This window comes from Macrotis lagotis, chromosome 6 (assembly GCF_037893015.1).
Source record: "Macrotis lagotis isolate mMagLag1 chromosome 6, bilby.v1.9.chrom.fasta, whole genome shotgun sequence".
Classification (NCBI taxonomy): Eukaryota; Metazoa; Chordata; class Mammalia; order Peramelemorphia; family Peramelidae; genus Macrotis; species Macrotis lagotis.
Window position 1 is genome coordinate 93,255,980 of NC_133663.1, and position 24,980 is coordinate 93,280,959.

Sequence of the window (24,980 nt, forward strand, 5' to 3'; positions counted from 1 at the left end):
TTTAAGGTCATATTGCTGCACTAATTTATATCTTATTACTACTCCAATAATTATATAGAGTATCTGCAAATATGTATGAGGATTTCCCCATTATTCTATGTTTTTGATCATTTGTCCAACTTAGACTCCTTACACTTATTCTATTTTTCTCCCAAGACCCACCCCTCTACACTTTCTACTGACCTCCCTGACTTTCTTCAAGCCCGTCTAAAATCCCATCTACTACTGGAAGCCTGTCCCAATCACTCTTAATTCCAGGGCCTTTCTTTTTTTAATCTCTACTTATCCTATATAGTTTTTTTTAAATCTCTCTCTCTCTCTCTCTCTCTCTCTCTCTCTCTCTCTCTCTCTCTCTCTCTCTCTCTCTCTAGCTATCCTACAGGCTCAATTTGAAAGAGCTTTGGGGTTACAGTCAGAAAGACCTGAGTTCAAATTAAGCCTTAGACATTTACAAGCTTTGTGACCCTCAGCAAATTACTTATTCTCTGCTTATTTCAAACCAATGGAAAAGGAAATGGCAATCTACTTCAGTATCTTTGCCAAGAACACTCCATGAGCAGTATGGCACACAGGGTAACATATAGTTGGATAAATGAATGACAACAACAATATATATTATATATGTATATATATATGTATATATCTCTCTCTCTAAATATATTTATATATATATTTATATTTAGTATATCTAGTGTGTTTTTCTCTCTCATTAGATTGTAATCTTCTTGAAGCCAGAAATTGTTTGTTGTCTGTTTTTCTATCCCTAGCATGTAACAAATACAGCACCTAACACATAGTAGGCATTTAATAAATTATCTCCATCTTTTTTACATGACAGATTTTGCCAGATATTTTGTTGAATGTGATGTGAGATAAAAAATTCAGAGTAAACTTTTTAAAAGTTGTCTCTTAGCCACCCTTCTCTACTTATTACTTTCATGGTATCAGAAAAGTCAAGTCTAAGGAGGAGTTTTATCTCATTAATGTAGTATATTTCTAGTATGGAATTGGTGATTTAGAAATTCTGTAATAGATACAGACCTAGGAGCCTTCCAAAATCATGATTCAAATTAGAAAAATGGTGTATTCCTGGTCATTTTAAAAAACATTGAATTATGCCCAGTATTTAAAATGTCCCCACATTGTTTCCTAGCAATTTCATTTATCTCTGATTGTTTTGTGTGATTCAAAGTGATACCATATTCCCAGACAAGGAGAGTCCTTATATATCTTTGCCAAGCTAAAGCTTATTTCTATCTGTATTTTTTCTAAAGTTAATAATAGTATTTTATACTAATGCTTTGATTTACCTGACACTAGGGAAATCTCAGATATCTACAACCCTGGATAGCTGAGTTTTTTAATAGCTGAAGGTTTCCAAACTCTTGAAGTTTCATATAATTTTTTCTTTTAACCATTTTTGATAAGCAAAACATCTATGTTCCTTTTGGTATATCATTGATAAATATGGTGAACAAAATGGATTTAAGAACAGGGGTACCTCATAATCTTTTTCTATTTTTTTTTAGGTTTTTGCAAGGCAAATGGGGTTAAGTGGCTTGCCCAAGGCCACACAGCTAGGTAATTATTAAGCGTCTGAGACCGGATTTGAACCAGGTACTCCTGACTCCAGAGCCACCTCATAATCTTTCTCAAATGGTTTATACATCTCTGCCTTTTTATGCTGAGTATACTGAAATTTAATATAATTTAACCATTTATATAAGACAAAGGGTCATCATTATATATGTCAGCTTTTGTTCTATATATGCCTTGAGAGGATGATTTTAAGACTTTTTTAACCTGTGTATTAAATGGCCCCAGATTGATGTGATTTGGGGGTTCCAGTGTCTGCTTTTTATAGTCTTCTCTTTCTCTTCCATTGTTGTCAGTTCTCAGCTCTGGGCAGTTTGCCTGTAACTCACTTCCCTTTCTCCTCCCTATTCATCACAATAAACTCATCTTCATGCAGATTGCTTTAGATTTGATTCTTGTACCTCATCTGTAACCCCAATTGCTTTTGCTCCTCTAATTAGAGGTCTATGGGGTGGAACAAAAACCTTCCCCAATCCTCTATTGACAAAGGACTTCAAAGAACAGCTGGTTCTTCATTTCCCATCAGTTACACTCTTTGGGGTTGACTCTACCATCATCATCATCATACCCCATTTTCAGCTTCCCTTTCTACATTTTCTCTCTCTCTCTCTTTTCTCTTTCCTTCCACAACCCCTTAGATTATAATATCCTTGAAGACAAATAATGTCTTCCTTTTTCTTTTCTTTTTTTTTTTTTTTTAACGTTCCCAGCACTTAGCACAGTGTCTGCACGTTATAAGTGCTTAATAAATGTTTATTGTAGGGGCAGCTAGGTGGTGCAGTAGATAAAGCACCGACCCTGGAGTCAGGAGTACCTGGGTTCAAATCTGGTCTCAGACGCTTAATAATTACCTAGCTTTGTGACCTTGGGCAAGCCACTTAACCCTGTTTGCCTTGCAAAAAAAAAAAAACCTAAAAAAAATGTTTATTGTATTGTATTGTACACCAGATCAGGGAGGCAATGGCTATTTGTTCATTAATAAAATGTTTCTTCCTCAGAATGAGGAATCTGTTGTCTTTTATCTGAGACATATCATAAGATTTCTGCTTGGGCAAGAAAATATAAAAACTGGTAGAAATTGTCTTAGTGCTACCATTTGGATCTGTATTTTCCTTCATCTGTTTAGTCTTCTGTCTTTAGATTCATTGTAGTAGTTCTTGGTCTCTGGAGTTTTCTGAAATGCTACAGGATATAAAAAAAGAAATGATTGAAATTTATAATGAACATTAAATTGTTCCATCGTGTTTCAAAGGAAAAGACAAAGCCGAGATGACCTACCCTATGTTATATCGTTTATTGTAAGCATGTTCCATGTAGAAAGTAGGACTTGGGATTTTCAGTATTCTAATATTTTTCATCTAATTCATGAAGTAGTAATTTGTAAGGGTTTTTGTCAGGGGCATTAAGTGGGGATTTTTTTGTACTCTGCATTGTGTCTTCCTTTGTGAAAAAAGCAATCTGTTAACTCCTGCCTGTGTCATTCATGAGACTTGTACTGGTAATGAGTCACATTTCAGTCATTCTGGAAAGATTTTTGGTGTTTGCACAATGAGGGGTAAGATTAATGAAGGGTAAGATTCATTGTGGGGGGGGAAACAGTCAGGGAAAGAAGAATACCAAGAATAAAATCTTTTTTTTCAGTCCATTTTTATATCTTTGTACCTTTCCTAGAAAAGCTGGCTGAATATACCTGAATTGTCCCAAGGATAATTTTTTTTCTTCTTCCTTTGCCCTGGCAAGTGTGCTAGGAGATTGGTACCTCCCAGTGGCATATTCTGTTTCCTTTGAACAGTACAGGAGTCCAGTTCTTGTTTCTATCATGTCTATACCCCGGTCTAGGAAGGACTGGTTGTGTGCTGATAACAGAGATTTGACACTGGGGAGGAAAGGAGAGCAGGAAAATGAAATCAGAAAAGGAAATGTCTGACTATTAATGGATAAGATGGGAGCAACCACAATGGGAAAAAAGAAAGTATAAAGACACATTTTTGGTCCCCACCCCCTTCCTTGGGGAGGAGTAGGGATGAAGGAGAGAATGAATAAAATGGTTCAAAAAGTATACACACTAGAAGAAACAAAAAGACAGTGAAATGGAGCACAAGGAAAACAGAAGGTGGTGAGGGAGAAGGTAAATGAGTTAGAGATCCCAAGAGTAAGGGAGGGGGATAGGAAAAAGGAAAAGAAGCATTTAAATATAAAAGAAAGAAGAGAGATATGGTGTAGAGAAGGGGCCACATCCTTTGGTAGTCTTGGGAAATTTTCATTTGCTCCCAGGAGTATACCAGCCAAGTAGCCAGTGTGTCTCCCTGAAGACATTTTACTGAGTTTTGTATTAACTTTAATGGGATTCTCTTTCTGAGTCCTGGATGACTGGTTGCAGTGCCATTGACATTCTGTGAGATCAAAAAAACCAAGTGCCAAACTCTGGTTCTGCCCTGCATGCCCCCTTGCAGTGTTCTCTAAACTTCTGAACCTGCACCATCTGCATTTGATGTTTGCCAGTCCTCCTTGCCAACAGGGAGGGTTAGTTGAAAGAGAAAAATAGTCCTAAGACTTGTCATATTTATAGCAAATACATGAGAGAAGGCCGAACAAGATAGAAGCATACTAATTACTTTTTAAAGAGAAATTCCCTTTTGTGGGCAAACTCCTTGACCATTAATGCAAGGACTGCAAATAATGATTTCTAAGAACTAAATCATCCAGAATCAGAAAATTAATGAAATTTATAATAAAAATCTCTTCCAGTAAAGCTTTTGACCTCTTTCAGGCTTAATTTCATCATATGTAAAATGGGGATAATAATATTCATTACTTTTTTGCATACAGTTGTGGCAGGGAATCTACTTTGTAAATCCCAATAGAAATTTTAGCTGTGATTTATTAATACACTAGTTTATAGCAACTATAGGTATGAGAAAGAATGATTGACTTTGATAACTAAGAGTTTTTAATGAAAACATAGGTTGTAGACCCTCCATAGTCTTTGATTCTTCTTGGGCTTGGTCTCTAAATGCTTCCTACTCCCCCTTTTGGTATTAGAGTTTTCTTAAATTGCTAGGTTACCACTCACTATATTGGCCACAGAGTAATGGTCTAAAAGTTTCCAGTGACCTCTGATTTGGGAAACAAAAAGAAGGAAATGAACTTGTAATGTCATTGATATTGGGTACACCTGGAGGGGCAAGTACTCTCTACTATTAAATGTCTTGCTATTTGCCAAACAAATGGAATGCAAATCCCAGTAAAAAAAAAAGAAATACAATCCTGGCCCTGAAGAAGCTTACACTCTAAAGGGGAAGATAATATAGCAAAGGAAGCTGAGAAATATCAAAAGGGAGGGAGAGAAAAGGCACAATGTGGGAGAGTGCAGCCTGGTGAGCAATGAAGAGATGGTCACCCTCTTTGCATGGAGGTTCTGGGAGGATCAATCTCTTCAGAAGGGGGCACCCAAGAGACAAAGAGTGTGAGAATTTCAGGGCTGAATCTGTATCCATGATGAAGAGCTTTTGGAGCAGGGGGAAGACCTAGTGGGAAGTGAGTCTGTAAAGCCTTTGACATGTTCACAGAATTTTCTTTGAATGAAATATTTCAGGGCTCTTTTAACTTTGGGTACCTTCTATTTTGCAGGTCATTGGCTGTCGATTTGACATCTTTTAAGATATATGCTTCACTGAGTCTGGAAAAAAGAGTCAGTAGCTCGGTAAGTATAAAGTGTTTGGGCTCATTCTCTCTCTCTCTCTCTCTACCAACAGTTGCAAAGGCAGATCTTTGGAACTTCACACATTTTGGTAATCACTTCTCTATCATCTTTATAACATGTCTGGAAATCTACTATGACAGAATTAGGCTAAATCATGGCTGAAGATGGATGTAGAGTGTCTCCATCAGTCCATTGTCAGCAGGTGTTTATCAAGTGCCTAGAGGCATGTGAGTCATGGAATATTAAAACTCGAAGAAACTTCTGAGGTTATCTCATTCAACCTTATCTCTGAGCAGTGAGATCAGTGAGCAAAGTGGCCGAGCTGAGAGTAGAACCCTGGTCACTGGAGTGTCAGTCTCATTCTCTTTCTCTTGTAGAATGTTGTTCAACATTAGTGTGTTGTCCAGTAGGAAACAGGGGATGTAGTCAGTGGAAAGCTCTTTCCTGATGGACCCAGAGTGTTCAACCTAGCTGTCATTATCTGTTGAATTAATATTGGGCTGGGTACATCCATCTTTTCAATATTTACTCTGATGTATGAAGTGTCCACTTCATTTAAAAGTCCTTTCTGTTGTCTCTGTTCCTCTGTCTCAGACAACTGCTCTAAATTCTCCTTGCATTTCTTCCCTAACATATACTTATGCCCCATAGCTCTGATCTTCCCAGGAACTCAGACAGATCATCAAGTTTAATTTTCTATTAACCTTTATTGTCTGGGTTCACCTCCCAGTTGTCTTCTTGAAGGATTAAATAATCTCTGTTTGGCCAGTCTCTTTTTGGGATATAAAACATTATCCTATTGATTATCTCTGCTGTACTAAGCCCGGACTTGGCAACCTGTAAGCAACCAACCCATGGACTAAAGCTGGATAAATTAATCATGTCAGTGAGATAACTTATGCTTTTCTTTTTATTATAAAGTATTTTTTATTTTTCTTAATTACATGTAAATAAAATTTTTAACATTCATTTAAAATTTTTTTCAGTTCCAAATTTTCCTCCTTTCCTCCAAGATAGTAAGCAATTTGATACAGGCTACATATGTACAATCATGTTAGTTCCATTAATCATGTTGTAAATGAAGAAACAGATGAAAAGAAAAAAAACACAAAAAATAAAGTAAAAATTAGTAAACTTCATTATGCATTCAGATTCCAGCAATTCTTCCTCTGGATGTGGATAGCATTTTTTCATCATGAGTCCTTTGGAATTGTCTTAGATCATTGTATTACTTAGACTAGCTTAGTCATTCATAATTGATCAACATACAATATTGCTGTTAACTATGTACAATGTTTTGGCTTTACTCTCTTTTTTTTGCATCAGTTCTTGTCAATCTTTCCAGGTTTTATTCTGAAATGAATCTGCTTGTCATTTCTTTTAGCACAGTATTATATTCCATTGCCATCATCTACTACAGCTTGCTCAGCTTTTCCTCAGTTGATGGGCATTCCCTCAATTTCCAGTTCTTTGTCACTCCAAAAAGACTTGCTAAAAAATATTTTTGTACATGTAGGTCCTTTTACTTCCTTTAAAAAAAATCTCTTTGGAATACAGACCTGGCAGTGATATTGCTGGATCAAAGGGTATATTGCCTCTTTTGCACATAGTTTGGAATTACTCTCCAGAATCCTCAAACATTAGTATCCCTATTTTCCCACATCTCCTCCAATATTTTTTATTTTCTTTTTTTTCTGTCAGATTAGTCAATATGATAGGAGGACTTTGATGATACCTCAGAGTAATTTAAATTTATATTACCCTAATCAATAGTGATAGTGATTTAGAGCATTTTTTCATATGACTATCAAAAGCTTTGATTTCTTCATCTGAAAACTGCTTGTTCATATCCTTTGATCATTTATTTCTTATCAAACAAATAATTCACAGCACTTTGTTTTGGGAGAATGGTAGCAAAAAAAAAACAACTTAAGTGAGTACCTATCAATTGGCTAAACAAATTGTGGCTCATGAACATGATATTATTGTGTCATCAAAAATGAAAAATGTGAGGGATTTAAAGAAACTTTCATGAACTGCCATGACAAAGAATGAAGGAAGCAGAATTAGGGAAAAATATATAAAATGAGTATAACAATGTAAGTAAAAAAGAACAAGAAAATGAAACTGAATAAGGAATAAAATGACCACTTGGAGATAAGACATTGTACCTTCCTCCTTTCAGTAGAAATATGGGGTATTATGATAATGGAATGTTAATACCTGCTGTCAGATATAATTGATATGTTTGTTGTTTTTTGCTGCTTGAAAAATAAATATATGAATAAAAGGCTCACTGAATGAAGGAAAAATAGGATTATATTACACAACAAATGTGATCTAAAAGCAAAAGGCATCAATAAAACTTACTGCCCTCTAAAAATCACCATTCCAATCTTTTTGTACATAGATTCTAACAAAGATTCCTATCAATGATGACTGTTTAAATTCAGTTTTGACTGCTTTCATACCCGCACCTGAACTTTTTATTTCAAGTCTGGGAAGAGATGCCAGCAGTCATTGAGGATGAATAAGACAATTGGCATATGCCCAATGCTGCTTCCTACTGCTCTTGAACTTCTGTAGCCCCTGTGACCCTGAACTTGAAGGCAGGACCAGAAGACAGAGAGCAGGGCAAGAAGGTGGGAAAGGGTAGAGTCATAAATCTGAGTAGTGTCCTGGACAAGAATTAGTTCAGGTGAGAGATTTAGAACATTCGTGAGTTAATTTTGTTCTATTGCTTCCTCTCTTGCATCACAGATCCAACCAAACCTAGAAGGGACCTTCTTTGGAAGCCATTCAGGATCTCATTACCCTTTCCCTGAACTCTTTTAAATTGATCAATTTTCTTCTTGTCTCTTTCTCCTAATTTATTCAACACATTTTACTATATATATATTAATTTATGCATAAATATGTATGTATTGATTTGAACAAGGTATATGATGCACTTTTCTTTAAAACTCATGGTATCGGTTTATTTTTGACAACAATATAATTGTTGAATTTGTAATTAATAATTTATTTTTAACATTTGTTTTAAAAAATTATAATTCTAAATTCTTTACCTTTTTCCAACCCTTGTAAAGGCAAGAAATATAATTATATTAAGTACTTTTTAAACCTAGAAGCGTATAAATGTCAGATATCACTGTCACTACCACCACCACCACCACGATCGTCATTACCATCATTAAGACAGTGTTTTATAGAGCTCACACAGAAACCAACTAGGAGGACCTAAGTGTAATTTCCATCTATGATGCCTACTCAGTGTGACGCAGGGTTATCACTTAAGCTGTCAGACCTCTGGGTAAGTCTCTAAGACTCTAAGTTGCAAAGAAGATGCTTACCTCCATTGGTGGAGGGCATGTCCTCATGAGCGAGTTCCCTGTACCAATGAAATCACAAGTATAATAAAACCTTGTACCTTTCTCCTTCCAATGGAAACATGGAATGCTATGGGTCTAGATGGTTATAACTGCTTTCATATACAATTAATGTGTTTGTAGCTTTTTGCTGATTTAAAAAAACCTTCTAAGGGAAGGCTCACTGAATTGAGGAAAAGAAGGGTTATATTAAAAAATGAATGTGATGGCTCTATTCATCCATTATTATTCATATTTCTTTCATTATATTTCATTATTCAAAAGCTTTCACAGATTCCTCCTCTGTTTTCTGAATATAATGTATACTAAGACTGATGCACTGAAATCTGGTTTCAGCACACCATTCTAACCTTTTCTCATTCTAATTCCCTTTACTTTAACTTCCAAACAAACTGGACTATTTACACACATGGCCTTCTTCCAATACATTCAGTACCTTCCCAGATTTTGTATTTTTGCTCACAATTTGTCATATTTCTGGAATGCTCTCCCCTTGACTCTCTCTATTGAAGTTCAACCTTATCTTCAAGACATAGGTCAAATTCTCTGGCTTCTGGAAAGCCTTCCCTGATAACTCCAGCAGAAGGTGACAGTTTACTCTGAACGAACACTTTGTTAGCTTTATAGACACTGGATATTGACATTTCAGTCATCAAACATCTATCATTTCTCAACCCACTCTCATCTCTTTGTCAGAGTAAACAGTGCAATGGAGAGGAAATGGAGGTTCCTAGTTCCAACACACAGAGTTGTGTGACTGTAAAGGAGTCAATTCTCTGAGACTTAAGTTTCCTGATCTTTTAAATAGGGACAATGAAACAGCAATCTTGCCAACCTCAGGGTCTTTGTGAGAAAAGAGCTTTTCAAGTTTTAAAGAGACTTATCAGCATAGGAACCTTAGGCTTAACTTGGGTGCTAGTGAATCTTCCCTTTTGTGACTCTCCCATTTGTTATTCCCTAAACTATTTTTTTTGTATTTGCTTATCTCTGTGCAAGTTATTTTATGCATGAAATAGAAGTGGTGTGTTTATTTGATTTTAGATAGATACTGCTTCAATTTTTTTTTTGTTTTCTTACTATAGAACGTAAGTCTTGCATGATATAGGCAGGCACTTAATAAATGCTTACTTGCTGAATGAAGTTAAGAATGAATGAATAGCTGAGATAAATGATTACTGAATTGAATTAGAAGGTATCTTTTTTAATATTTTTTTCACTTAGAAAGCATTTATTTTTTTCTCCTATTCTCTCCTCTCCTTCCAGTGTTACCTTAAACAATAAGAAAAGAAAAACAACGCCTAAAACCAAAATGTGTAGTCAGGTGAAGCAGATTCCCTCATTGATTAAGTCAAAAAATGCATGTCTTATCCTCATCTTGAGTTCATTCCCTCTCTTCTATCAGGAAGATCATCACTGACCAAAAGGAATCATGGTTGACAATTGCATTGATCATCATTCTTGAGTCTTTTAAAGCTGTTTGTTTTTAAAATGTTGTTGCTGTGGAAGTTGTTTTCCTGGTTCTCACCTAGCTATAGTTTGGTTCATATAGTCTTTCCAGTTTTCTTTGAAATTATCTATTTTATCATTTTTATATTTACATTTGTTTAGGCATTACCAAATAGGTGTGCAGTTTTAGGCAGTCTTTTGCTATATAAATGTTTTTGTATATATAGATCTTTTGCCTCTTTCTTTGACTTCTTTGGTAGGTTAGACCTAGTTATACAACTAGGTAGAGTGCTAGACTTGGAATCAGGAGGACTTAGCTAAGATTCTTATAAGCTGGATAAATTAATCTATTGTCTCTATTTCCAAAAGTAGAAATAAAAATACCCCAAATTCACAAGGTTGTTGTGAGATTCAAATGAAATAACATATGGAAAATATTATGCAAATCTTGAAGAACTACACAAGTGCTAATTTATTCTTGATAGTAAAAGTGGTTATAGTAATTGTGGTCTAGTTGGATCAATGCACAGCTTAGTGACTTTTGCCATAGTTCCAAACAGTTATCCACAACTGATCAAAGGTGTCTTAATCCTTGTTGACCACCATCTTCAGTGCACCCTATTTTAGTCTGTCTTTTCCTTGAAGAATAGCCTCTGCTGAAAACCATCTTGTAAATGTGAGCTAACTGATCTCTTACAAAGTGAATGTATAGTGTTCCTGGATTTATTTAACATACTCTGGATGTAAGCCACTTTCTTGTTAGCCTTCTCTGCTGGCATTGCACATTGAACCTAGAATATAAATGCTGTACCTATCAGTACATCAAGATTTCCTTCTAGCTAATTCAGTATCATTTAAATCATACTTAGCTAGGGCATTCTTTCTTCCCAACTGTATCACATTGTTCTTATTAAATTTCACATTCTTTTCCCCAGCTTTAATCTATAAAAGTAATCCTGAAAAAGATCTATTCCATCTGTGTCTTCTTCCCCATCTTTTTGCCTTCTTAGGACAAAATTATTTGAATTCATCTTGTGACTTTGGGAGTTGATAAAAAATATTGGAGTACTTGTCTCATAGTAAAGCACTTGTGATGAATGTTTATTTGAAAGAAAGATTATTCCTGGCACATAACACTTAGGCTGTTGTCATTTCCAAATAAGAATTTATTTTCTTACCAAAGAGGAAAGGTAGTGCTTACAGAGGACAGGAAATTAGTTTTATCCAGTTTGTATAATGCTACCTGAGAGAAAGGTGGTGTCTTTTGAAGTTATGTCAAGCCCTTCAGGAAGTGGAGTTATCCTTTTCTATAGGCATGCCCAAGCTAGAATCTTGACCATAAACCTGACAAACTGAAGATCATGATGGGATGTCATTTTTTTTTTTTTGCAAGGCAATGAGGTTAAGTGACTTTCCCAAGGCCACACAGCTAGGTAATTATTAAGTGTCTGAGGCTGGATTTGAACTCAGGTGCTCCTGACTCCAGGGCTGGTGCTCTATCCACTGCACCACTTAGCTGTCCCAATGGGATGCCATTTTAATAAGACTCCTTTCAGGCATTCTAGAACTCAGAAATCACTGGAATATCCTGTTATGAGGGAATTGAATGATCTCCAAGTTTCACTCTAGCCATATATCCTATGATTGTACGTTTATGAACTCTATAATACAGGTTATATAGGTTCAGAGCAATGGAATAATATCAAACTTCACAATATTGAATTTTGATAATATGTAATAATAACAATAGCATTTACATAACATTTTAAGATTTGCAAAGCATTTTGCAAGTATAGCATTTAATTTTCATAACAACCCTATGAATAATAATACTATTATCCCCATTTTCAAATGAATAAACTGAGGCAGAATTAAGTTAAGTGACTTGCCCAAGGTTAGATAGGTAATAAATATTTGATTTGGTTGTGCACTGGATAAAAGCATTGGGTTTGGAATCAGGAAGATTCATCTTTATGATTTCAAATGCAGCCTTAGACACTTACCAACTGTATGACCCTGGGCAAGTCACTTAAACTTGACAACCTCAGTTGCTAATCTGTAAAATGAACTGGAGAAGGAAATGGGCAAACCACTTTAGTATCTTCACCAAGAAAATTCCAAATGGGATCAAAACAACCTAACAACAAGAACAATATCCCTTTCTCAAAATGTAGTACTCATAGTCCACTGTGTCACCTAGGTGTTTCATTTTGCACACTTACAAGAAATAGCCATAGAGTCATTGAACATTAGGATTGGAAAGACACTTTAAAACCATCTAGTCTGAGCCACTCAGATTCTACAAACAGGAAAGTTGGAATCTCAATGAAGTGACTTGCCTATTTATTGTAGAACCCATTTCTCATGACTCCCATCCCAGTGTCTTAACACTATACCATGCTAACAATAAGGAAGAAATCTTTTTAATGTTCATCCTATTGGTGTGAATTTCCCAAAGTATAAAATTTACTTTTGTAGATTAGTTTCAATTCAACAAATATGTACTTACTAAGCATGAGATGTATAGAAAGCACTGCATTAGTTACTAGAAATACAAATGGGATAAAATCTTTGACCTTAAGGAACTTTTTTCTTCAAATCATTAATAAAATATGAGTCATTTCTAAAATATAAACTCAATCTAATTTTTTTTATTACATTTGATTGGTCCCAAATCAATTGCTTAGTCAGTCAGTAAAGATACATTTATTGACAACAATCATGTGAATGGCACTGTGGAATCAAAAATGATGTCAGCTTCTAATCTTAACCCATCTGTCTATCCTGTTTTATTCCTATTTCATTAGTATTTACTATCTCATCCTTCATGAAAATTTTCATATAATTTGACTTGCAAGTCCCTTAATGACATTTTACTAATATGTATAAAACTTGGAAAAACATGTTCAGTTAACCTTTCCCCCCCATCATCATAATACCCAAAACAAAGTGAGCATAGTGCAGACAAGTTAATTTCTTGAAAAATAAATTGTAAATAATCAATCCCAAGTCTTAACTTTTGGCTATGAAGACTATGAAGACCCTTCTCAGATTAATGTTTTTAAATGCTTAAAATATGTAAGATTTAAAAGAAAACTAATCAAATTGAAATAGTTATTAAAATACGAAAAAATCAAAATCACAGATCCCCTGAAATCTAGGAGTCCATGGACCCCAACTTAACAATTGTATGAACCATTATTTTTAATTAGATTATTTGACAAAAATTGACCTCAAATTCCTTTTTTGTATTCCAAATTTTCTCACATATCTTTTTAGTATAGGATATAATTTCACATTTTTGAAAGTTCATTTTAAAAGAAGGGCAATATTGATTTTTTTTATTCTTTCTATTTTTTTTACTATTTTTTATTCTATTAGCAAAAACAAAACAAAAACATATAACTACCCAGAAGTCTAATATTGAATGCCTTGAAAGTACATAGTAATTTATAATTTCTTAGTCTTGGTCTACTTTTATTATATATTTTCCATTTTCCTTATTCTCATCTCTCTAACATATCTTCACTAAAACCAGGGAACCTGCCAAAGAAGCAATAATAAATAGCATCTTTGCCTAGGTTCTGATACTGCAGAAACACCATTTCCCTGCCCTTTCTATGTTACCTAATTAACTCAGTGTGATTTGTTTCAGAACTGTTACATTAAAGAAACATTGTATTATTACAAGGGTATTTTAATTATAGAAGTAACCTTTGGAATCAAAATATTATACGTTTTTCTTTTTAGTTTTAACATGGTCATAGTGGTATATGACTATAGTGAGGTGGTAATGCTGTCTTCAACATGGTAAGGCTTGTTGACTGCTTAATTGATTCTCCTAGATCTCCTCCCACATTTCTGTGGGCAGCTAGGTGGTGCATTGGATACAGTACCATCCCTGGAATCAGGAGGACCTGAATGTAATCTCAGACATTTGATACATAATAGTTATATGACCTTGGGCAAGTCACTTAATCATGGTTGCCTCACATCCAGTCCATCTCCAGTTGTCCTGATTCATATCTAGCCACTGGACTTAGATGACTCCAGAGGAGAAAGTGAGACTGGTGACTTAGCATAGCACCTCCTTCACTCAAATCAGATTCACTTTCTTGTCATGGTATCATCTCTCTGAAATCATGGTCTTCTTTGAGACTGAAGGACATCATCATCATATGTGCTTCCAATCTTCCAATTGTACTTTCTCAGTATCTTTATTTCATTGTTTCCTCTTATTACACCCCTTTAATATGTAAAGTAATGATTCTCACTCTAATCCCTACTCATTCTTTTACTTATGGCATCCACCCTCTTCTGCTGTCCAAGTCTTTGGTCTTAGCTTTAATATTTCAAAACTCTAGAACTGCATTTTCCATATATTGATTTTCTAATTTCCTGCTGGACATTACTTAGGTATCCTACTGGAAACTCAATATATCTCAAAGATATCTCATCAACAGCTGCTTTCAAATCAGGTCCTCCTCCTGACTTCTCTTTTTCTATTATTGGCACCACCACAATGCTAACTAAATCAGGTTTAAAATATCTAAAGCATACATAATGACTATTCATGTTTTTCCTCTTACCTTAGATCCTTTTAGCTATCAAGTTCTCTTGATTCTTGATTACCTAGCTTTCAAAACTGTATTTCCTCTTCCTTCTGTTGCCATGACCCTTATCATATTTTGCCTTATTGCGGGTACTATCTAACTAATTTCATCATATCTAGGCTGTTGCTATTCCAAACCATCTTTCACATCACCTTCAGAGTACTTTTTTTTTTTTTGGTTTTAGGCAGTGGGGTTAAGTGACTTTCCTAAGGTCACACAGCTAAGTAAGTATTAAGTGTCTGAGGCTACATTTGAACTCTGTTCCTCCTGACCACAGGGCCGGTGCTCTATTCACTGCCGCCTAGTTGCACCAAAGTACTTTCTTAAAGTACCACCTGAATCCATCAACTAACTGAGCTGCAATGTACAACAGAAATAACATTTTACTTGGAGTCAAAAGACTGAAATTTTAATTTTGATTCTACAAAGTAGAGAGGAAAGCAGTTAAAAAACAAACAACCTTATATGAGTCAATATGGTATGAAGAGCTGTCCACAAAATAAAAAATGCTTGGATCGAAGTCCTACTTCTGATATATATGTGCTACACAATCCCAGACAAATTATTTAAAGTCTTAGTACCTTGACAGCTCTCTAGGTCTAAGTTTTATAGAATGTTCTAACCTCTTCTGAGAGAGGAATTTCCTTAATGGCAGTTCCATGGTTGGGTTCTCAAATAAAACAAATAAAATATTATCTCATAGGAATTTCATTTACGTTCCAAATTGGATGTTGTTATATAAAGTGCTTTGAAACTGTTATGGTCTATATAAATGTTTTTGTTATCATTATTATATTAAAAAACTTCTCTCATTTCCTACTGAATATATTCTAAACTCCTTAATTCAGGGTTCATGGCTCTCAGAACTGTTTACCACCTACCTCTTTTGTTTATTTTTCTGTCACTACTGCCATACAATTCCTACACTGTAGCCAAATTGTGATATTTATTCACTCCATCCCAATTGTGCCTTAGAGTTTCCTGTCTCTGCACCTTGGCAAACTATTCCCTCTACCTGAAATATTTTTTTTCCACATCATTGCCTATGAAGATCCTCTTATTCCCACTGGGGCCAAGCTCCAATGTCATTTCTCCATGGAATCTTCTTGGACCAGTCCAGGTGAAATGTTTTCTCCCTTCTTTCATTTCCATCCAGAATCTCAGTTATTTTGGTGTGGCTTAAGTGGAGATGATGGTCCAAATTGTAGAGGCATGGAATGAAGATAGGCTAGGAAGAAAAGGAGGCGATATGTGTAACTTCTGAAGATAAGTTAAACAAGCCTAAATGCAGAGGTTTAAGTGATGTGAGAGATTTAGAAAACTATTAAGACAAACATGACAGAGGTTGATAGTGACAGATGACATCTGATTTTGGCATGTGAAATGACAGGGAAAAGAAAAAATGTGTTTTATGTATTTTGAGATAAGATGCTTCTTTATTCAAAAAGGAGGGGAATAGACTTGGTTCTATTGGATGTTCCTTAAGACCATGAAGATAGAAACAGTAAGGGAAATTCAGAGATATTTTTAAAACTAATTGTCATTGACTTTTCTTCCATAAAGATTTGAAAATGAGTGAATATGAAGAATTAGAAGAAGATATTGATTAAAGAATGAGCATATTTGGCAATAAAAAGTTTAAGTCCAAGAAAATAATATGATGGCAGGGATTTCATAAAAATTTTGAGTTACCAAAGTTTCATTGATTGTTCCTTCAAAATGTCTCCTCCTTTCCACTATGCTGCAAACATCCTTGCCCAGGCTCTCATCACCTCATTTCCTAATTGCAATAACTTCATGAGTAGCTATCTTCCCCAATCTCTGCTATTTATTTTACGTTACATTAGATTAACATTGCTAATATACCCATTTTCATCTTGTTGCTGCCTTGCTCATAAAACTTCACTCTTTCCCAATTGTCATATGAATATTTCACCTTTTATGAATGACATTTAAGATTTCTGGATCTCACTTCATGCTTACCTATACCCCCTTTTACTTCTGTTACCCTTGAGACAAACTATGCTACATTCTGGCTGTTCTTATTGTTCCCTGGACTTTGTATGGCCTCTTTTATCTTAAATCACATCATTTTCCTCTCCTAAAGTTCTCTTTCCCCTTCATTACCATACATCCCCATCTTTAAAGCTCTGACTGAAACTCTTCTTTCTTTATGAGGTCTTCTGAGTACACAATAATTTCCTCTTCCTGGCATCTATTGTATTTAATGTTCTTGCATCTCATTTTAGCCCTTAGTTGTAGACCATATATGTAAATGTACACCCATACATGTATACATAAATGTATACATGGGCATATAGTTATATGTTTAACTATTTCAGGTACATATATCTTGAGTACTAGCAAAATATGAAAATGTTTCCAGGAAAAGCAATGTGTTGGATATCCCTTTTTTATTTCCTCCTGGCATTTAATGGCCAAGTGATCAGTAATTACTAATTGAGTTGCAATTGAGAATTGGCATGTATTAAAATGTTCATTGGATTGGGAAATATATAAAATAGTAGATTCCTACATCTTTCCAAGTCAGGCACATTTCCAGGACAGGAGGAGAGGTATGTAGACAACTACCATAAAATATCTGAGTTGGTTTTAGTGGAGAAAGGTGGGGGTGATGGTAGGTGGGGAAAGAATGTAGTGATATTACTCATTTCTTGGCCATATTGAAGAGGGATGGATGCTCTGGTCCATTCCTGAATTTTCTTGTTTTTCCTGGGGTTGTAAACAAGTGATATTTCAGGTAGTATGAAATGGGAAAGGAGACATGTCTGATTAATTTTGTTGTTACACTGTTGGGTTTTTTTTTTAGGTTTTTGCAAGGCAAATGGGATTAAGTGGCTTGCCCAAGGCCACACAGCTAGGTAATTATTAAGTGTCTGAGACCGGATTTGAACCCAGGTACTCCTGACTCCAGGGCCGGTGCTTTATCCACTGCGCCACCTAGCCACCACGTTACACTGTTATTTAAAATTTGAGGGTAAATCCACAATTTTAAGTTTCAATTGCTGTAAGGAAAGGTAAAATAAGAGTTTACATAATTGAAGGCTAGGTGGCACAGTAGATAGAGCACCGGCCCTGCAGTCAGGAGTACCTGAGTTCAAATCCACACAGAAAGTATGTGGGAGAGAAAGTGGTCTGAAAATGAATAGCAATATTTTGAAATTGTTTGACTTTGATTTTCTTTTCTTTGTTTTCCTCCCCAGTAGCATGACTAACTAAGAGTTGGCAATAGTCTAGTAGAAGAAAAAGAGAACTATCAAATGATGTATATTCTGGGTCCTTTAGGGAATAGTTGGAAGGAAACAAGAACTGTGAATACTCTTCTGCTTTGAAGAGTTTTGCTTAGCTGGGGAATAGACCTATCAAGTGCCCTCCACTGCTAAGACTTAAATTTGAAACAATGGCTTCCTTAATTTTCTACTTTGTTAATGACTGGCTGATTTGTTCCTTTTTATTCCAGGTCTCTAATATTTTCATAAAAACCTCTTAAGGATTCTTTATCCTTTCAGTCTGAGGTAGTTGTTGCTTCATTTTGCCTTTGTTCTTCAAACACCTTCATCTTCCTTCTTACTTTCATCTTTTGAGAGGTTCAGAATAAATCTGCCTATGGTGTGCACTAAATAATTTGGATGAGACTTGTGAAAAGTTTTGTTGATGTTAAACCTTTCAGAATCCTGGAAAATATTCCCAGCTTGTGTTAGTGGAAGATTAATGCAGAAGACTTTCAAAGTTCTATTTTTTAAAAATGTATATTGTCTCTACTGATGATTGATAAATATTAGTATTCCTCCACACTGGTATTACTGATTATAATTGCAGAGGTTTGCAAAATGTTGAGGATGGGGAGGCTAGGTGGTGCAAGTGGATAGGAGCACCAGCACTGGAGTCAGGAATACCTGGGTTCAAATCCGGTCTCAGACATTTAATAATTACCTAGCTGTGTGGCCTTGGGCAAGTCACTTAACCCCATTGCCTTGCAAAAAACATAAACAAAAACCAAAACAAAATGTTGAGGATGGTTCTTCACTGCTCTGAGGAGTAAAATAGTGTTTCCAACTAAATGGTTAGTTATTAAGGTGTCTTCAGTGGTTAGTTAAAATCTGGCCTGAGACATTTACTGGAAAAGTCACTTAAAATGATTGTTGCTTTAAAAAGTCACTGTTGCTTCAGTTTCCTCTACTGTAAAATGAACTGGAAAAGGAAATGCCAACCAGTCTAGTACCTTTGCCAAGAAAATCCCAAATGGGGACATGAAGAGTTAGACATGACTGAAAAAAATGACTAATAGTTATTAAACATTTTAAAAGTTATTTTTTCAAAATGCCTTCTTAGTCATACATATTTACATATAGTCTTATATATGTGTGCTTTTTGAATGAAAATAGTAACCGAATCTTAGCAAATATGCATGTTACTCCTAAATGAGTCGCATATTTACATGATGCCATTTGCTTAGAAGTAGACTTTGTAGACTTTATAGATGCTGATTTGAGCTTGTATGTTTTGTGTGTGTGTGTGTGTGTGTGTATGTGTGTGTGTATATATGCAAACACAACAGAAGGATGAAGCAGTTGATAAAAGTGTGACTTAGCTCAAAGAAGGTAATACAGAACTGAGTAATTACTCCAGTATCCTTATCACCTTGTATGCCATGATATTTTAGGTATGATGGGAATATTTGGTGGAGCTACAAATGCCTGAAAGGCCAGAAAGAGGCTTAAGGAAATGGGTCCCTGTCTTTTTCCGCCCTGCCATATCATTTTATTTTGGTCAATACTTTTTATTTTCATGAGTCAGTATGACACAGTGTATAGAATATTGGGCTTAGAGTAAGGAAGACCTGTGTTAGAATGTTGCTTCTACAATTGATAAGCTCGGTGATGAGCCACTTAATCTGCCCAAATCTTTACTAACTTTTTAATATACATCTGCTAATTTATCAACAGATTTACCAATGAAATCACAGAACTTTGACTCAAATGAGCTTGTTTTGATCTAGTGAAAATGTTGCCCTAAAATCCCTACCCTAACATTCTCTCATGCATACATGTATACTTATACACAGAACATTGCCTCAAAACATTTAAACAAAATCACAAGATAGAGTGAACATGAGTGATAATATATTTTTTCACTTTTGTAGCTTATTATTTTTCACTAGAAAGGAAAATAAATGCATACTTTAAATTTGGATTTTTATGGTGAATTGTCTGCATTTTCTTGGAGTTTTGTTCATTTTAATATTGGCTTCATTAACATTTTTGATAGTGATTTCTTAATGCATCTTTTTTATTATATTCTTGTCTTCAGATAATCCTTCTTCTATTTTATTGAATTTTTATTTGTGGTTCATTTTCCATTCTTTTGAGCCTAAATAGTATCTAGAGTTAACTGAGTAGTGCACTTGGATAAAGCACTAGACCATGACTTGGATCTCAGACACTGGCTTTGAGAATGTAAGTCAGTCACTTAAACTCCTTGTGTACCTCAGTTTACTCTAGGACAAGAGTAGGACTTAACTCCCAAGGTTGTAAAGATCAAATGATATTTTTGTAAAGTACTTCACACAGTACTTGGTAAGCCCTTAATAAATGCTTTGTTGCTTATTTGTTTGTTTGCTTACTTTCTTACTTCCATTGTATTTGTGTCAGTTTTTTCAACTATTCTTGTCTTTTGGTTCCTATAATTTGATTCTGACATTTTTGCTTTAACAAATGGGACCATTATGAGGGAATATTTTGTCTTTTGAGTTCTTTTCTTGATGACATTAATCATTGCCTGAGGCTATAGTGGTGGAATCACTAGGTCAAAGGGTAGGGATATTTTAACTAGTTTCTTGCATAATTCTAAATTGTCTTCCTGGATTGTAGGAGATTTCATCATGCCACCATCCATGAATTTTCATGTCCATCTTCCAGTAATCCTTTCAAATTAAATTTTCGCATCTTTTGCTAACTTTTCCAATTTGATAGGCATGAGATAACATGAGAATTGCTTTAACATGCAGTTTTCTGATTTTAGTGATTTTGAACAGCTTTTCATATGGTTCTTGATAATTTGTATTTCTCATTATTAAACTGTTTATATTCTTTGACCACTTGTCTGAAAGAGTGTCCCTTTCTTATAAATATTTATGTGAAATCTCTAGTGCTGTTCAATATCAGACTTATATTTTTTAAACCTTTTTAAACATTCATCTATATGCATATGTACATTTTTAAATTACAAAATTTCCTTCCACCCTCCCTTCCCATCTCCCTCACCACATCCCTCCCCTCAGCAGCAGTCAGGTTAACTTTGTACATACATATTTTTGATTAACGTCTTTACAGATTAGTCATTTTCAGTATGAGGAATTAGAATTAAGGAAAAGAGATACCTAAGAGATAATTTTTATAAAATGTTCAACAGATTCTGAAGAATTTATTTTTTGTTTTGTTTTGTTTTTCTTCCTCTGAATGGCAGACTTTTATCTGAGTTATTTAATGAAAAATAAATTTCCCCAGAATGTATCTTTTCTTAATATTCTAGCTGTATTGCTTCTTTTTTGAAAGAAAGGACTTTATTTTTATAGGATCAATGTGATTTTATATAAAAAAATTGCTGTGTCTATTTATTAAGTTTTTCTTTATTCATAGTTGTGAAAACTAAAAAAAAACTTCCATTATTCTTTAGGTTTTTTTTTCACATGACAAAATTTTTCTTGTCATGTGTATCCAAATTATTCACAAGTTCAGAATTAATTTTTGTAAATAATTTAAAATGTTGGCATACATCCGTTTTCTGTCAATTTCCCAACCAGATATCCCAATGGTTCTTTAAAATAAAAAGAGACCTTTCTGCAGTAGTTTTATTTTTAGTTTTTTTTAGCACTTCTTTGTTATGTTTCTTTCAAGATTTTGTTTCTCTAATTTAATGAACTAACCTCTTTTTTTTTAAATCAAGTACTAGATAGGTTTAAAAATCCAATGTTTTGTGATTCCTTTTGTTATCCTTATCTTTTATTTCTCATCATAATATTTGTAATAATTTTGTCTAATTCTTGTATCTTTTTGTCAATTTGATAACTCTTAACAATAAATCTGCATATAGATAGTTTCATCATTTTTATTATATCAAGAGCCATCCAGAAACAAATGATTATCTCATTTTTTCTTCCATTATTCCTGGAAGAATTACCTTTTAGTCTCATTTATATTTTGTGTGTTCTGTGCATAAATTAATTTCTAAATATTTAATGTATCTTTTAAATTTATTTTTATTTCTATGTCTTATGACTATATTTTATATTACTACTTTAATGAAGATTTTGTTATTGTTGACTGTTGACTTTCTTTTTATTTTAAACTTCAAGAAAATTTTAAAGCAGTAGGGTTAAGTAACATTTAATTATTAAATGTCTGAGGTTGGATTTGATCTGGGGTCCTCCTGACTCTAGGGATGGTGCTCTATCCACTGTGCCACTTAGCTGCCCCCATGCTGTTGACTTTCTAAGATTTTCTAAGTAGACCATCATATTTTACCTTGTCTTGTGTTCCTTTAATCTTTTTTCTTCTCTTTCTGCTGTACCTAGCATTTTTAATCACAGTCCAAATAATATTAGTGTAAATAGTGAGCATTCTTGCTTTGTGCCTAGTTATTGGGAAAGTCTTGATTGTATCTGTGCTTCATTTTAGATTATTTTGAAATAGTTAAAAATGTCCTTTCATTACTGTGCTATCTTTTCTGTATCTGTTGATATAATTATGTCTTTTTGATGTACTTTACTGTCTCCAGATTCAAATAATATGATATATGTCATCTCCATTACATCTTCTACCAGCATTATCCTTGACATGCTTTGAGAGAACCTAAAGAAGATGAAATCACATAACTATTTTTAATTACAAAAGGCAATCATTTTATCTACTTGGTTGATAGTATGCTCAACTTTAAACATAAATAATAATAGTCAGATAACAACTTAATGTTTTGTCCATTATTATTTGAATTCCATTAACTAAAAGAACAAGGATAGCAATGCAAACAAAAACAACATTGGGTATTCAGGTAGCACTTGGCAGTTTGCTCAATGCTTTTACAAAGGATTTTTAAGTCAGGAAAACATGGGCTTCAAACACTATGTAATCTTGAGTAAATCACTTAATGTCTGACTTTTTAGCTTTCTTCAACTATAAAATAGGATATCAGTAACATCTACCTCCTCGGATGGTTATGAGGATTAAATGAGAGACTCTGCACAGCACTTTACAAACCTTTACAAACTATAAATACTAACTTTTATATTGATCTTCACAACAATTCTGGGAATTAATCAGGACTGGCATTATTATTCTCATTCTGTTTTTAATGAAGTTGAGACTTTATGGTTAAATAACTTGTCTAAAGTCACTCATTTTAGTATTTTAGACCTAAGAGCAGTAGTCTCATTTTCTTATTCTTCATTCTGCACTCTATCCCTGATCCTTGGATGAGGAAGCTATTCAAGGGTTAAAGTTGGTTGAGGAAAGATAATAAGCTCTATTTCAGTTATACTTAGTTTTAAGCGACTTTGTCCTCATGGAGATATCTACAGCCAGCCAAAAATACAGGACTGGAGTGAAGGGTAAAGGTTAGGGCAGGAGATGTAGGTCTGAGAGTCCTCTGTGTACACATCATAATTGAAACCATGTGAATAGATGACTATTCCATATCAGTCAGTGGGAAGAGGGAAGAGGGCTCTGGGCCAAATATAGTGAGATAGCTTGAAGTAATAATATATGGAAATTAGGAAGGCAGAAAAAAAGTGATGAAGGAGAGGTATCACAACCATTAAATTGTTTGATTTAATTTGTAAATGAGTTGTCTGTTTCTTGACAGCTGACAATGTGCTTTGTACTTTTGAAGACATAATAAAGTAAGAAACAAGCTCTTCCCCTAGGGCTTTGAATAAAAGGAACATATATATTACGAGAGTCATTTTTTCCCTAGACATCTGCAGATCTACACAGATGCTCAGTGTTCAACAGAATTTTCCTAAACTCTACCAAGTTTACCAGTGCCATTAATTTCCATGACTTCATGTAGGTAATTATGAAAACGCTGCCCCCCAAAAAGTCTTATTTGCTAAGGAAGAAGATGGAATAAGTTTCTCAAGAAAATATTATGATAAATCATAATGCTCCTATCTGGAGTTATGAAATAATGTGATCTATTTAGCTTTCCATTCTAATCAGAATCAAACTAAGAAAAATGTATTTTTCCTGACCTTTCAGAATCTGTTATTTATGTTCTCTATGGTTAAAAAGAAAAAAGCGGGGTCAGCTGTAATACGCACAAATGTTCTCTGTGATGAGATTATGGTGAAGCAATGAATTCCTTCTGTTGTGTTAATGGTTACAGAATTTTATCTCCCAAATTATTTCCCTCCCAAATGATTTAGCATGAGATAAATTGGGTGATAGACTGTAGAAAAAGGAAGAATTTCTTTTACAATTGTGCATGGAGTGTCCAAGAAGCCCTATATTTTGTTAAAAAAATTCAAACATTTTTGAAGGGGAGGATGGATAACACTCTGAATTTACTAAATCATCCGCATGTAGAAATGTAGCCAGGCACCTGTTTAGTAGAGCGTATGACAGTTGTATGGAATATGGAGGAGTTAATATTTTCTGAAATAACTTTCATTCGAGAATTTACTGTCTTCTGTATATATAAATTTGAAACATTAATGTGCTCTTCTAGATGTTTACATTTAATATGCATGCAAATTTGGGATGCATCCTAGGTTCAAAAAAACATCATTTATGAATGCTTACTTTCCGTGTTTGTTAGTAATTTTGGCTGCTTTAAAAATTAATACTTTAAAGAAATACATATTTTAAAGTATTTGTAATGATTACGTTTGATTTGAAAAGAAAACAATATTCAGCTACTCCTCTCCCAGGGGAAAAAATGTAATGTTTAACAAAGTTATGTAGAGTGTTAAAGGTTAGAATATTTTTATCTTTACTACGAATTGGTTTAGATTAGGTGTTGCAGATGATTGTCTCAGTTAACAATGCTGTAAAATATGGTGTTTACAATGAGTGATTGCAAGCTGTGACATTTTTGTACCATTATGGATGACTCATTCCAGCAATAAACATACACTATGTTACAGAACACCATAATGTATTTTTAAGTGTAAAAAAGATAAGGAAAGCACAATATAATCAAAAGCTTAGAAAGAGA

General features: G+C 34.3%; 1 long non-coding RNA gene across 1 annotated transcript in view; it reads left to right on the forward strand.

Moving 5' to 3' along the window:
- The first annotated feature begins 706 nt into the window (after positions 1–706).
- Positions 707–24,980, forward strand: part of LOC141491109 (uncharacterized) — a 117,486-nt gene continuing 93,212 nt past the window's right edge. Inside the window, exons 1-2 of the long non-coding RNA XR_012469463.1 lie at positions 707–1,617; positions 5,227–5,299. This is a non-coding gene — a long non-coding RNA (uncharacterized LOC141491109). The remainder of the gene's footprint in view (positions 1,618–5,226; positions 5,300–24,980) is intronic.